The sequence below is a fragment of the Zea mays genome, chromosome 10 (assembly GCF_902167145.1).
Source record: "Zea mays cultivar B73 chromosome 10, Zm-B73-REFERENCE-NAM-5.0, whole genome shotgun sequence".
NCBI lineage: Eukaryota > Viridiplantae > Streptophyta > Magnoliopsida > Poales > Poaceae > Zea > Zea mays.
In genome coordinates, this window is record NC_050105.1 from 17,624,680 (window position 1) to 17,640,746 (window position 16,067).

The window sequence follows — 16,067 nt, forward strand, 5'->3', positions numbered from 1 at the left end:
CGTGATAAAAATATAGGTATTACAAGGGTTGAAGGCGATAACAGAAAAGGGTGTAAGAGAAGGGGTAAAGGTATAGAAGAACCAAGGGTCTGAGTACAACAAAGAATGGCGTTAAGTGAGAGCACCTAGAGGGGGGTGAATAGGTGATCCTGTAAAACTTAAACTTTTAATGCCACAAAACTTGGTTAGGAGTTAGCACAATAAACCCAAGTGGCTAGATAAGAGTCTTTGCAAGACACGATAACCACAAGAAGATCAATCACAGATAGACACAGTGGTTTATCCCGTGGTTCGGCCAAGTTCAACACTTGCCTACTCCACGTTGTGGCGTCCCAACGAACGAGGGTTGCAATCAACCCCTCTCAAGCGGTCCAAAGACCCACTTGAATACCATGGTGCTTTGCTTTGCTTTACTATATCCCATTTGCGAGGAATCTACACAACTTGGAGCCTCTCGCCCTTACACTTTGATGTTCACAAAGAAGCACGAAGTAAGGAAGGAATGAGCAACACACACAAGACACGAAATCAGAGTACCAACACGCACACAAGTCACAACAAGAGCTCACAACACAACCCGACGAGTTCACAACTCAAATAGAGCTCTAGTTGCTATCACAAAGAATCAAATGCGCGGAATCGAAGTCTTGGTGCTTGGGAATGCTTAGAGAATGCTTGGTGTACTCCTCCATGCGCCTAGGGGACCCTTTTATAGCCCCAAGGCAGCTAGGAGCCGTTGAGTGCATTCCAGGAAGGCAATTCTTGCCTTCTGTCGCCTGGCGCACCGGATAGTCCGGTGCACCACCGGACACTGTCCGGTGCGGATCTCTTTCCTTATTTGGCGAAGCCGACCGTTGCAGTTTTGGAGCCGTTGGCGCACTGGACACTGTCCGGTGCACATCGGACAGTCCGGTGCCCCATCTGACCGTTGTCACTTGCCACGCGTCGCGCGCGGATTCCGCGGCCGACCGTTGGCCCGACCGACTGTTGGCTCACCGGACAGTCCGGTGCACCACCGGACAGTCCGGTGAATTTTAGCCGTACGCCGCCGACGAAGTCCCGAGAGCAGCTAGTTGACAGATGCCAGCCTGTCGCACCGGACACTGTCTGGTGCACCACCGGACAGTCCGGTGCACCCAGACCGAGCTGCATTTTGGCTGTACTTAGCCAACTTTTCTTCAAAACAATTTCTCCTGTTTCTAGCACTTAGACACAATACATTAGTCTTCAAATCAATGTACCAAGTCTAGAAACATACCTTTTCTCTTGATTTGCACTTTTTGAGTCCTTTGCGCAATTTAACACTTAGGCACTTGTGTTGGACACTTAATCACCAAAATACTTAGAAATGGCCCAAGGGCACATTTCCCTTTCAATCTCCCCCTTTTTGGTGATTTATGCCAACACAATAAAAAGCAACTAAAAGAAGTGCGATATCAATGCAAATGAAAACTCAAATTTGTTTTGAATCAAATTTGGCATATATGGATCATTCTTTGCCACCACTTGGTTTGTTTTTGCAAATCAACCACAATTTCCTATCTCTAAGTCAAACACACTTGTTGAGACATAACAAGAGTAGTTCTAAGAGAAGTTGATCAAAGATTTCAAAAACTCCCCCTTTTTCCCATAATCAAATATTCTCCCCACAAGAGACCAACTTTTGACAATAAGAGACAAACAAGAGTATTTTGACAAACAAAAACTCTAACTCTACTTTTTCAAAATTCTCAAGTGGTAGCTGATCCATATCTTGCTTTGGCCTTATTTTCTCCCCCTTTGGCATCAAGCACCAAAACGGGATCAATCTTGGCCCTTTAACCTCATTGCCTCACCAAAATCTTCAACTAAGAGTAAAAGGCAATAAGAGTACAAAGATGAACTTGGAATAAGTTACTCTTTCATCGGAGTGCAGTGGAAGTCTTGCATGGTCCAAGTCCACCTTTTCCCTTTCAAACCTCCTTTGAGACTAAATTAAGCAAACTCAAGCAGACAGTTAGTCTCAAAGGGTCAAGTTGTAGCACATCTCCCCCTAAAGTTGTGCATCACTTGCAAATGGACTTGTAAGGTCCGGGGAGTGCTTGTACAACTTGAGCACCATAAATAAACAACAAAATGCTTAAGGAACATGATCAAGGCAGAAAACACATGTATGCTATAGATCAATCCAGGTTCCGCGAATCTAAGACATTTAGCTCACTACGCAGCCTGCAAAAGGTCTTCTCATCTAGAGGCTTGGTAAAGATATCGGCTAGCTGGTTCTCGGTGCTAACATGGAACATTTCGATATCTCCCTTTTGCTGGTGGTCTCTCAAAAGTGATGCCGGATGTCTATGTGCTTTGTGTGGCTGTGTTCAACAGGATTATCCGCTATGCGGATAGCACTCTCATTATCACATAGGAGTGGGACTTTGCTCAGATTGTAGCCAAAGTCCCTGAGGGTTTGCCTCATCCAAAGTAGTTGCGCGCAACACTGTCCTGCGACAACATACTCGGCCTCAGCGGTGGATAGGGCAACAGAGGTTTGTTTCTTAGAACTCCACGACACCAGGGACCTTCCTAAGAATTGGCACGTCCCTGATGTACTCTTCCTATCGACCTTACATCCAGCATAGTCGGAGTCTGAATATCCAATCAAGTCAAAGGTAGACCCCTTTGGATACCAGATCCCGAAGCAAGGCGTAGCGACTAAATATCTAAGAATTCGCTTCACTGCCACTAAGTGACACTCCCTTGGATCGGATTGAAATCTAGCACACATGCATACGCTAAGCATAATATCCGGTCTACTAGCACATAAGTAAAGTAAAGACCCTATCATAGATCGGTATGCCTTTTGATCAACGGACTTACCTCCTTTGTTGAGGTCGGTGTGTCCGTCAGTTCCCATTGGAGTCTTTGCGGGCTTGGCGTCCTTCATACCAAACCGCTTGATCAAGTCTTGCGTGTACTTCGTTTGGGAGATGAAGGTGCCGTCCTTGAGTTGCTTCACTTGGAACCCAAGAAAATAGCTTAACTCGCCCATCATCGACATCTCAAACTTTTGAGTCATCACCCTGCTAAACTCTTCACAAGACTTTTGGTTAGTAGAACCAAATATTATGTCATCGACATAAATTTGGCACACAAAAAGATCACCATCACATGTCTTGGTAAAAAGAGTTGGATCGGCTTTCCCAACCTTGAAAGCATTAGCAATTAAAAAGTCTCTAAGGCATTCATACCATGCTCTTGGGGCTTGCTTAAGTCCATAGAGCGCCTTAGAGAGCTTACAGACGTGGTCGGGGTACCGTTCATCCTCGAAGCCAGGGGGTTGCTCCACGTACACCTCCTCCTTGATTGGCCCGTTGAGGAAAGCGCTCTTCACATCCATTTGGAACAACCTGAAAGAATGGTGAGCGGCATATGCTAGCAGAATACGAATGGACTCTAGCCTAGCCACAGGAGCAAAAGTCTCCTCAAAGTCCAAACCTGCGACTTGGGCATAACCTTTTGCCACAAGTCGTGCCTTGTTCCTTGTCACCACTCCGTGCTCGTCTTGTTTGTTGCGGAACACCCACTTGGTTCCCACAACATTTTGCTTGGGACGAGGCACCAGTGTCCAAACTTCATTTCTCTTGAAGTTGTTGAGCTCCTCTTGCATGGCCAACACCCAGTCCGGATCTAGCAAGGCCTCTTCTACCCTGAAAGGCTCAATAGAACAGACAAAGGAGTAATGCTCACAAAAATTAACTAATCTAGAACGAGTAGTTACTCCCTTGCTTATGTTACCCAATATTTTGTCAACGGGATGATTCCTTTGAATCGTCGCTCGAACTTGGGTTGGAGGTGCCGGTTGTGCTTCTTCCTCCATTACATGATCATCTTGTGCTCCCCCTTGATCATACGCCTTCTCTTGATGAACATGTTCATCTTCTTGAATTGGGGGATGCACCATTGTTGAGGAAGAAGGTTGATCTTGTTCATTTTGTTCCTGTGGCCGTACATCTCCAATCGCCATGGTGCATATTGCGGCCGTTGGAACGTCTTCTTCATCTACATCATCAAGATCAACAACTTGCTCTTTTGGAGAGTCATTAGTCTCATCAAATACAACATCGCTAGAGACTTCAACCAAACCCGATGATTTGTTGAAGACCCTATACGCCTTTGTATTTGAGTCATAACCTAACAAAAACCCTTCTACCGCTTTGGGAGCAAATTTGGAATTCCTACCTTTCTTCACTAGAATGTAGCATTTACTCCCAAAAACTCAGAAATACGAAACATTGGGTTTGTTACCGGTTAGTAGCTCGTACGAAGTCTTCTTGAGAAGGCGATGAAGGTAGACCCGGTTGATGGCATGGCAAGCCGTGTTGACGGCTTTCGACCAAAAGCGCTCGGGGGTCTTGAACTCTCCAAGCATCATCCTCGCCATGTCTATAAGCGTCCTGTTCTTCCTCTCTACCACACCATTTTGCTGTGGTGTGTAGGGAGCGGAGAACTCGTGCTTGATTCCTTCCTCCTCAAGATACTCCTCCACTTGAAGGTTCTTGAACTCGGACCCATTGTCGCTCCTTATCTTCTTCACCTTGAGCTCAAACTCGTTTTGAGCTCTCCTTAGGAAGCGCTTGAGGGTCCCTTGGGTTTCAGATTTATCCTGCAAAAAGAATACCCAAGTGAAGCGGGAAAAATCATCAACTATAACAAGACCATACTTACTTCCTCCTATACTTAGATAGGCGACGGGTCCGAAAAGATCCATATCAAGCAGCTCCAAAGGTCTTGATGTGGTCATCACATTTTTGGCATGATGAGAGCTTCCCACCTGTTTACCTGCTTGACAAGCTGCACAAGGTCTATCTTTTTCGAAAGTAACATTAGTTAGACCTATCACATGTTCTCCCTTTAGAAGCTTGTGAAGGTTCTTCATCCCCACATGTGCTAAGCGGCGATGCCATAGCCAGCCCATGCTAGTCTTAGCAATTAAGCATGCATCTAGACCGGCCTCCTCTTTTGCAAAATCAACTAAATAAAGTTTGCCGTCGAGTACACCCTTAAAAGCTAGTGAACCATCACTTCTTCTAAAGACAGACACATCTACATTTGTGAATAAACAGTTATATCCCATATTACACAGTTGACTCACAAACAACAAGTTATATCCAAGCGACTCAACTAAGAACACATTAGAAATAGAGTGCTCGGATGAAATAGCAATTTTTCCTAACCCTTTCACCTTGTCTTGGTTCCCATCACCGAATATGATTGAATTTTGGGGATCCTTGTTCTTGACGTAGGAAGAGAACATCCTCTTTTCCCCCGTCATGTGGTTTGTGCATCCGCTGTCGATAATCCAGCTTGAGCCCCCGGATGCATAAACCTGCAAGGCAATTTAGGCTTGGGTCTTAGGTACCCAACTCTTGTTGGGTCCTACAAGGTTAGTACAAATAGCCTTAGGGACCCAAATGCATGTTTTATCTCCCTTGCATTTTGCCCCTAACTTTCTAGCAACCACCTTCTTATTCTTTCTACAAATAGCAAAGCATTTAAAGTATGATAAATTGTAGAAGGTTCATTCATTACTTTCCTAGGAGCATGAACAATATTTCTTCTAGGCGCATGATGAACAACATTTTTCTTAGCCACATTTCGATCATGCATAATAGAAGAACTAGAAGCAATCATGGCATGAGAATCAAAAGCATCATAACTTCTATAAACATTCCTAGAATGTCTCCTATCATGATACATGAAAGCATGGTTCTTTTGAGCACTACTAGCCATAGGGGTCTTCCCTTTCTCCTTGGCGGAGATGGAAGCCTTATGGCTTGTTAAGTTCTTGACTTCCCTCTTGAAGCCAAGACCATCCTTAATTGAGGGGTGTCTACCAATCGTGTAGGCATCCCTTGCAAATTTTAGCTTGTCAAATTCACTCTTGCTAGTCTTAAGTTGGGCGTTAAGACTAGCCACTTCATCCTTTAATTTAGAAATGCAACCTAGGTGTTCACTACAAGCATCAACATTAAAATCTTTGCACCTATTGCAAATCATAACATGTTCTACACAAGAGTTAGATTTACTTGCTACTTCTAGTTTAGCATTTAAATCATCATTCACACTTTTTAAAGTAGAAATGGTTTCATGACAAGTAGATAGTTCACAAGAGAGCATTTCATTCCTTTTAACTTCTAGAGTAAGAGAATTTTGTGCACTATTAAATTTATCATGCTCTTCATATAAAAGGTCCTCTTGTTTTTCTAGTAATCTATTCTTATCATTCAAAGCATCAATTAATTCATTAATCTTATTAATCTTAGTTCTATCTAAGCCCTTGAATAAGCATGAATAGTCTATTTCATCATCATCACTAGACTCATCCTCGCTTGAAGAAGCATAAGTAGTATTGTTTCGAGTACATACCTTCTTCTCCTTTGCCATGAGGCATGTGTGGTGCTCGTTGGGGAAGAGGGATGACTTGTTGAAGGCTGTGGCGGCGAGTCCTTCGTTGTCGGAGTCGGACGAGGAGCAATCCGAATCCCACTCCTTTCCAAGATGTGCCTCGCCGTTCGCCTTCTTGTAGTTCTTCTTCTTTTCCCACTTTCCACTTTTCTTTTCCTGGTGAAAGTTGCCTAGAGGGGGGGTGAATAGGGCGAAACTGAAATTTACAAAATTAATCACAACTACAAGCCGAGTTAGCGTTAGAAATATAATCGAGTCCGGGAGAGAGAGTGCAAAACAAATCGCAAGCAAATAAAGAGTGTGACACGCGGATTTGTTTTACCGAGGTTCGGTTCTCGCAAACCTACTCCCCGTTGAGGTGGTCACAAAGACCGGGTCTCTTTCAACCCTTTCCCTCTCTCAAACGATCCCTCGGACCGAGTGAGCTTTCTCTTCTCAAATCAACCGGGAACAAAACTTCCCCGCAAGGACCACCACACAATTGGTGTCTCTTGCCTTGGTTACAATTGAGTATTGATCACAAGAAAGAATGAGAAAGAAGAAAGCAATCCAAGCGCAAGAGCTCAAAAGAACACAACAAATCACTCTCACTAGTCACTAAAGCTTTTGTGGAATTGGGAGAGGATTTGATCACTTTGGGTGTGCCTTGTATTGAATGCCTAGCTCTTGTAAGTGGTTGGAAGTTGGAAAACTTGGATGACTTGAATGTGGGGTGGTTGGGGGTATTTATAACCCCAACCACCAAACTAGCCGTTTGGTGGAGGCTGCTGTCGCATGGCGCACCGGACAGTCCGGTGCGCCACCGGACACTGTCCGGTGCGCCAGCCACGTCACCAGGCCGTTGGGTTCCGACCGTTGGAGCTCTGACTGCTGGGCCCGCCTATGCACTGTAGAGTGTCCGGTGCGCCACTTCGCGCGTGCCTGACTTCTGCGCGCTCTGGCGCGCATTTAATGCTTTTGCAGGTGACCGTTGGCGCGAGGTAGCCGTTGCTCCGCTGGCTCGCCGAACAGTCCGATGCACACCGGACAGTCCGGTGAATTATAGCGGAGCACCTCTGGATTTTCCCGAAGGTGAGGAGTTCAGCGTGAAGTCCCCTGGTGCACCGGACACTGTCCGGTAGCACACTGGACAGTCCGGTGCGCCAGACTAGGGCTGCCTTCGGTTATCCCTTGCTCTCTTTGTTGAACCCAATTCTTGGTCTTTTTATTGGCTAAGTGTGAACCTTTTGGTACCTGTATAACTTATACACTAGAGCAAAACTAGTTAGTCCAATTATTTGTGTTGGGCAATTCAACCACCAAAATCAATTAGGAAAATAGGTGTAAGCCTAATTCTCTTTCACCTGGTCACTATCATTATCGGGACAATTAGCGATAAAATGACCAATCTTACCACATTTGAAGCAGGAGCGTTTCCCCTTCGTCTTGTTCTTGTTGGGGCGCTCCATGCGACCTTTTAGCGCCGTCTTGAACCGCTTGATGATAAGGGCCATTTCTTCTTCATTAAGCCCGACCGCCTCAACTTGCGCCACCTTGCTAGGTAGTGCCTCCTTGCTCCTTGTCGCTTTGAGAGCAACGGTTTGAGGCTTGTGGATTGGGCCATTCAATGCATCATCCACGTATCTCGCCTCCTTGATCATCATCCGCCCGCTTACAAATTTCCCAAGCATTTCTTCGGGCGACATCTTGGTGTACCTAGGATTTTCACGAATATTGTTTACCAGATGTGGATCAAGTACAGTAAAGGACCTTAGCATTAGGTGGACGACGTCGTGGTCCGTCCATCGCGTGCTTCGATAGCTCCTTATCTTGTTGACAAGGGTCTTGAGCCTGTTGTAAGTCTGGGTTGGCTCCTCCCCTCTTATCATCGCGAATCTTCCGAGTTCGCCTTCCACCAACTCCATCTTGGTGAGCATGGTGACGTCGTTCCCCTCATGTGAGATCTTGAGGGTGTCCCAGATTTGCTTGGCATTGTCCAAGCCGCTCACCTTATGGTATTCATCCCTGCACAATGATGCTAGAAGAACAGTAGTAGCTTGTGCATTTTTGTGAATTTGCTCATTAATAAATATAGGACTATCAGTACTATCAAATTGCATTCCACTCTCGACTATCTCCCATATGCTTGGATGGAGATAGAACACGTGACTACACATTTTGTGACTCCAAAATCCGTAGTCCTCTCCATCAAAATGAGGAGGTTTACCAAGTGGAATGGAGAGTAAATGAGCATTGGTACTTTGAGGAATACGAGAGTAATCAAAAGAAAAGTTAGAATTAACCGTCTTCTTTTTCTCGTAGTCGTTGTCGTCGTCCTTTTGGGAAGAAGAGGATTCGTCACTGTCGTAGTAGACTATCTCTTTGATGCGCCTTGTTTTCTTCTTTCTCCCATCTTTTATTTTGTGGCTCGAGCCCGAGTCAGTAGGCTTGTCCTCCTTTGGATCATTGACGAAGGACTCCTTCTCCTTATCGTTGACCACCATCCCCTTGCCCTTAGGATCCATCTCTTCGGGTGATTAGTCCCTTTCTTGAAGAGAACGGCTCCGATACCAATTGAGAGCACCTAGAGGGGGGTGAATAGGTGATCCTGTAAAACTTAAACTTTTAATGCCACAAAACTTGGTTAGGAGTTAGCACAATAAAGCCAAGTGGCTAGATAAGAGTCTTTGCAAGACACGATAACCACACGAAGATCAATCACAGATAGACACAGTGGTTTATCCCGTGGTTCGGCCAAGTTCAACACTTGCCTACTCCACGTTGTGGCGTCCCAACAGACAAGGGTTGCAATCAACCCCTCTCAAGCGGTCCAAAGACCCACTTGAATACCACGGTGCTTTGCTTTGCTTTACTATATCCCATTTGCGAGGAATCTCCACAACTTGGAGCCTCTCGCCCTTACACTTTGATGTTCACAAAGAAGCACGGAGTAAGGAAGGAATGAGCAACGCACACAAGACACGAAATCAGAGTACCAACACGCACACAAGTCACAACAAGAGCTCACAACACAACCCGACGAGTTCACAACTCAAATAGAGCTCTAGTTGCTATCACAAAGAATCAAATGCGCGGAATCGAAGTCTTGGTGCTTGGGAATGCTTAGAGAATGCTTGGTGTACTCCTCCATGCGCCTAGGGGACCCTTTTATAGCCCCAAGGCAGCTAGGAGCCGTTGAGTGCATTCCAGGAAGGCAATTCTTGCCTTCTGTCGCCTGACGCACCGGACAGTCCGGTGCACCACCGGACACTGTCCGGTGCGGATCTCTTTCCTTATTTGGCGAAGCCGACCGTTGTAGTTTTGGAGCCGTTGGCGCACCGGACACTGTCCGGTGCACACCGGACAGTCCGGTGCCCCATCTGACCGTTGGCACTTGCCACGCGTCGCGCGTGGATTCCGCGGCCGACCGTTGGCCCGGCCGACTGTTGGCTCACCGGACAGTCCGGTGCACCACCGGACAGTCCGGTGAATTTTAGCCGTACGCCGCCGACGAAGTCCCGAGAGCAACTAGTTGACGGATGCCAGCCTGTCGCACCGGACACTGTCCGGTGCACCACCGGACAGTCTGGTGCACCCAGACCGAGCTGCATTTTGGCTGTACTTAGCCAACTTTTCTTCAAAAAAATTTCTCCTGTTTCTAGCACTTAGACACAATACATTAGTCTTCAAATCAATGTACCAAGTCTAGAAACATACCTTTTCTCTTGATTTGCACTTTTTGAGTCCTTTGCGCAATTTAACACTTAGGCACTTGTGTTGGACACTTAATCACCAAAATACTTAGAAATGGCCCAAGGGCACATTTCCCTTTCATTAAGGCAAGATTTGAACGTGGCAGAGATGAGGTTATGACCAAGCGTAGGGTAAGTAAAACACCACTCTCGAATTGAGAGGGGAAAGGGAGGTTTTAAGTGTCACACATACGACAACATCAAGATAGGATCACAAGGGTAAGGGCAATAGCATACAAAACACATTAAACGATGGGGTTGAAAGTTCAAGCGTCAGAGAATAGGATACATCCAAGGGAAAATGGGTAAAATACAACTCTCAATTTGAGATGGAAAAGGGAAGATTTTATAGGGCAGGTATACAATAGGCAATAAGGTGATATGTAGAGATGACAAAGGTAAATATGATATCAATAAAAAGCATGGCAAAGGATAAAATTAAGGTAAGACTTGCAAAATGGCAAGGTGGAGAAAACAATCAAGGGTAAGATAGGTAGGGTTCCAACAGAAGAGTTGAAGTAAAAATTCATAACCGAAGGAAGTTACAAGGAAACAACGAGGTTACCAGAAATGTGCAAAAATAAAATGACCGCAAATGGATCGTTAAGAAACAAGGGTGGTCAAGGACATGTTAACTGAAATGTCTTGAACAATCATTGGGGTATGCAAGATTCCAAGGATACGGGCATACCAAGACAAGGGAATAGAAAAAACCGAAGGATGACGACTTAACAATGGAATAGGAAGGGATCTTAGAAGACAAGAAGGTCATGGACATATAAGTAGAGTGTTTAAGTAGGCAGGAGAAATTCAGATGTAAGTATTTAAAACAAGAGTATTGAAGAATCTAGGGGTACGAGCATGTCAATACCAAGGGAATAGAGATGGTCAAATGGTAGCAATTTAATGACGAAAGAGAAAAGAATCCCAAAAGATAAGAAGGTTATGGTCAGGGGGCATCTACCAAGATGTCGCAAGCACAAGAGTGAGATCAGATCTAATAGGTTGAGAGAAGTATATACCATACTAGAATAAAATACTTTTGGCAAGGGGGCATATAACAGCACAACATAGAATTAGTCGAGGTGGCTAATATTTTGAAGCAGAATCAAGGATGAGGTGAAGTAATAATCAATAAGTCCTTAAAACACCCACTGCTACTCTAGGATAGCGGTCCTACAGTCAACAAGACTTTGATACCACTTATGTCATACCCGGTTTTGGAAGGTAAACCGAATGCGAACCATGTATGTGACAAGATCAGAAATTCACGTACACGACGATTACATAAATGACTCATCATAGCACAATGCTTCGAATACAATAAAGAGTAAGTAATAATATTACAGAATAGATACATTTACACAATATAAATCAAAGGGTACATAATAGAAACATAGCTGTCGGGGACCATAATTAGGGGTACCCTCAAGACTCCTAATTCTCAGCTGGTAACCCCCATCAGCATAAAGCTGCTAAGGCCTGATGGGTGCGATTAAGTCAGGGATCAGTCCATTCGAGCGACTCGATCACGCCTCGCCCGAGCCTAGCCTCGGAAAAGGGCAGCCGACCCCGGAGGATTTCCGTCTCGCCCGAGGCCCCCCTCCAACGGCGAACATATTTCCGGCTCGCCCGAGGCCCTGCCTTCGCTAAGAAGCAACCCTGACTAAATCGCTGCACCGACCGACCAAATCGCAGGAGCATTTAATGCAAAGGTGGCCTGACACCTTTATCCTGACGCGCGCCCCCCGGCAGAGCCGAAGTGACCGCCGTCACTTCGCCGCTCCACTGACCGGCCTGACAGAAGGACAGCGCCGCCTGCGCCACTCTGACTGCGGTGCCACTTGACAGAGTGAGGCTGACAGGCAGTCAGGCCCTGCCGAAGGCACCATAGGAAGCTCCGCTTCGCCCGACCCAGGGCTCGGACTCGGGCTAAGTCCCGAAAGACGACGAACTCCGCTCCGCCCGACCTAGGGCTCGGACTCGGGCTAAGTCCCGGAAGATGGCGAACTCCGCTCCGCCCGACCCAGGGCTCGGACTCGGGCTAAGTCCCGGAAGACGGCGAACTCCGCTCCGCCCGACCTAGGGCTCAGACTCGGGCTAAGTCCCGGAAGACGACGAACTCCGCCTCGCCCGACCCCAGGGCTCGGACTCCGCCCTGGCCTCAGCCGACGACCTTCGCCTCGCCCGACCCAGGGGCTCGGACTCGGCCTCGGCCACGGAAGACAGACTCGACCTCGGCTTCGGAGGAGCCTCCACATCGCCCAACCTAGGGCGCAGGCCAGCCACGTCAACAGGAGGCGCCATCATCACCCTACCCCGAGCTGACTCGGGCCGCAGGAAACAAGACCGGCGTCCCATCTGGCTAGCCCCGCCAGATAGGCAATGATGGCGCCCCACGTACTCTGTGACGACGGCGGCTCTCAGCCCCCTTACGGAAGTAAGAGGACGTCAGCAAGGACCCAACTGCTCCGACAGCTGTCCCTCCGCCAGGCTCCATCGCTCCTCCGACGGCCACGACATCACACCAGCTGGGTGCCAAAATCTCTCCGGCTGCCACAACGGCATGTACTTAGGGCGCTAGCTCTCCTTCGCTAGACACGTAGCACTCTGCTACACCCCCCATTGTACACCTGGATCCTCTCCTTACGCCTATAAAAGGAAGGACCAGGGCCCTCTTAGAGAAGGTTGGCCGCGCGGGTCGAGGACGAGACAGGCGCTCGCTTGGAGCCGCTCGCTTCCCTCTCCTGCGTGGACGCTTGTAACCCCCTACTGCAAGCGCACCCGACCTGGGCGCGGGACGAACACGAAGGCCACGGGATTCCCACCTCTCTCACGCCGGTCTCCGGCCGCCTCGCTCTCCCCCCTTCGCGCTCGCCCTCGCGCTCGACCCATCTGGGCTGGGGCACGCGGCGACACTCACTCGTCGGCCCAGGGACCCCCCAGTCTCGAAACGCCGACAGTTGGCGCGCCAGGTAGGGGCCTGCTGCGTGTTGACGAACAGCTTCCCGTCAAGCTCCAGATGGGCAGTCTCCAGCAACCTCTCCAACCCGGGACGGTGCTCCGTTTCGGGAGTCTCGTGTTCATGTCCTTCGACGACAGCTACGACATGATACTCCTTCCACCGCCGCGCGACAACGACAATGGCGGCCGACAGCCCGCCCGCCGGCGGCGGAATCGACGACGTCTTCCCCGCGTGGCGGAAGAACAACCTTCGAGCTCATCCCGCCCTCTTCCCCGCTGACGGAGGGGAAGGCAGGGCAGCCAAGGCCAAGCAGGAGGCAGCGCCTCGTCGGCTGTCGAGCAAGTCGAGGGCGCCGGCACCCCAATGGGGGGCGCACCGGGTATCGACTTCGCGCTTGAGACGAAGACGAGTGCCGTCTCCCCGCGACACGCCAATCCCGAGCAAGCGGACGACGCCAGCGCGCTTGCGAAAAGCTTGCTGGACGTCGCCCTCGTACCTGAGACGACGGTGCAGTCAGTCCCCGACGTGACTTTATCGCCGCTCGTCGACCAAGAGGTACCGACCGATTCCCATCCCACGTCATTTGGATTCAGCCTCAACCCGCCTAGCGACCTCGCTTTGGCGGGCGCTCTCGTAGAGGCGAGTCCAAACCCTCTGGGGTTTCGCATGCGGTTGCCTTGGGACCGGCTGACGGGCGTCTCGACCTACGGGCCTTCTGGGTCCGAGGAAGACGACGACCCCAGCATCTGTTGGGATTTCTCTGGACTTGGCAACCCCAGTGCCATGCGGGACTTCATGACCGCATGTGACTACTGCCTCTCCGACTGTTCCGACGGTAGCCGCAGCCTCGACGACGAGGACTGCGGCCCAAGCCGCGAATGTTTCCACGTCGATCTAGGAGGTCCCTCCGAAGGCAATCATCTCGGCATGCCGGAGGACGGTGATCTCCCTAGGCCGGTGCCCCGCGTTGACATCCCACGGGAGCTAGCTGTGGTCCCCGTTCAGGCGGGGGGCCATGACCCACAGCTCGAGCAAATCCGCGGGGTGCAGGCCAGGCTCGATGAGGGAACAGGAGCGCTTGAGCCAATCCGCCGGGACGTCGGGCAGGCATGGGCGGGCCAACCCCCGGCCGGAGAAATACGTCATCTGCCCTAGGGTTTCCAGCACCGCGTCGCAGACGACGTCAGGGTCAGGCCACCACCCGCATCTAGTGGGGTCGGCCAGAACCTGGCTGCAGCAGCGATGCTTCTCCGCGCGATGCCGGAGCCATCAACCACCGAGGGTCGGCGAATCCAGGGGGAGCTCAAGAATCTCCTGGAAAGCGCTGCGGTCCGACGGGCCGAGAGCTCTGCCTCCCGAAGGCAGGGGTACCCCTCAGAACCTCATGCCGCGACTTCCCGATTCATGCGGGAAGCCTCAGTCTACACCGGGCGCACGCGCAACACCGCGCCTGCGGCCCCGGGCCGCCTCGGCAACGAGCACCATCACCGCGACCGTCGGGCCCACCTCGACGAGAGGGTGCGCCGAGGCTACCACCCCAGGCATGGGGGACGCTACGACAGCGGGGAGGATCGGAGTCCCTCGCCCGAGCCACCCGGTCCGCAGGCCTTCAGCCGGGCCATCCGACGGGCACCGTTCCCGACCCGGTTCCGACCCCCGACTACTATCACAAAGTACTCGGGGGAGACGAGACCGGAACTGTGGCTTGCGGACTACCGCCTGGCCTGCCAACTGGGTGGAATGGACGACGACAACCTCATCATCCGCAACCTGCCCCTGTTCCTCTCCGACACCGCTTGCGCCTGGTTGGAGCACCTGCCTCCGGGGCAGATCTCCAACTAGGACGACCTAGTCCAAGCTTTCGTCGGCAATTTCCAGGGCACGTACGTGCGCCCCGGGAATTCCTGGGACCTCCGAAGCTGCCGGCAGCAGCCGGGAGAGTCTCTCCGGGACTACATCCGGCGATTCTCGAAGCAGCGCACTAAGCTGCCCAACATCACCGACTCGGATGTCATCGGCGCGTTCCTCGCCGGCACCACCTGTCGCGACCTGGTGAGCAAGTTGGGTCGCAAGACCCCCACCAGGGCGAGCGAGCTGATGGACATCGCCACCAAGTTCGCCTCCGGCCAGGAGGCGGTCGAGGCTATCTTCCGAAAGGACAAGCAGCCCCAGGGCCGCCCATCGGAAGATGCTCCCGAGGCGTCTACTCAGCGCGGCGCCAAGAAGAAAGGCAAGAAGAAGTCGCAAGCGAAACGCGACGCCGCCGACGCGGACCTTGTCGCCGCCGCCGAGTACAAGAACCCTCGGAAACCCCCCGGAGGTGCCAACCTCTTCGACAAGATGCTCAAGGAGCCGTTCCCCTATCACCAAGGGCCCGTCAAGCACACCCTTAAGGAGTGCGTCATGCTTCGGCGCCACTTTCACAGGGCCGGGCCACCCGCGGAGGGTGGTAGAGCCAGCGACGACGACAAGAAGGAAGATCACCAAGCAGGAGAGTTCCCCGAGGTCCACGACTGCTTCATGATCTACGGTGGGCAAGCGACGAATGCCTCGGCTCGGCACCGCAAGCAAGAGCGCCGGGAGGTCTGCTCGGTGGAGGTGGCGGCGCCAGTCTACCTAGACTGGTCCGACAAGCCCATCACCTTCGACCAAGCCGACCACCCCGACCACGTGCCGAGCCCGGGGAAATACCCGCTCGTCGTCGACCCCGTCATCGGCGACGTCAGGCTCACCAAGGTCCTTATGGACGGAGGCAGCAGTCTCAACATCATCTACGCCGAGACCCTCAGGCTCCTGCGTGTTGATTTGTCCTCCGTCCGAGCAGGCGCTGCGCCCTTCCATGGGATCATTCCCGGGAAGCGCGTCCAGCCCCTCGGACGACTCGACCTTCCCGTCTGCTTCGGAACACCCTCCAACTTTCGAAGGGAGAC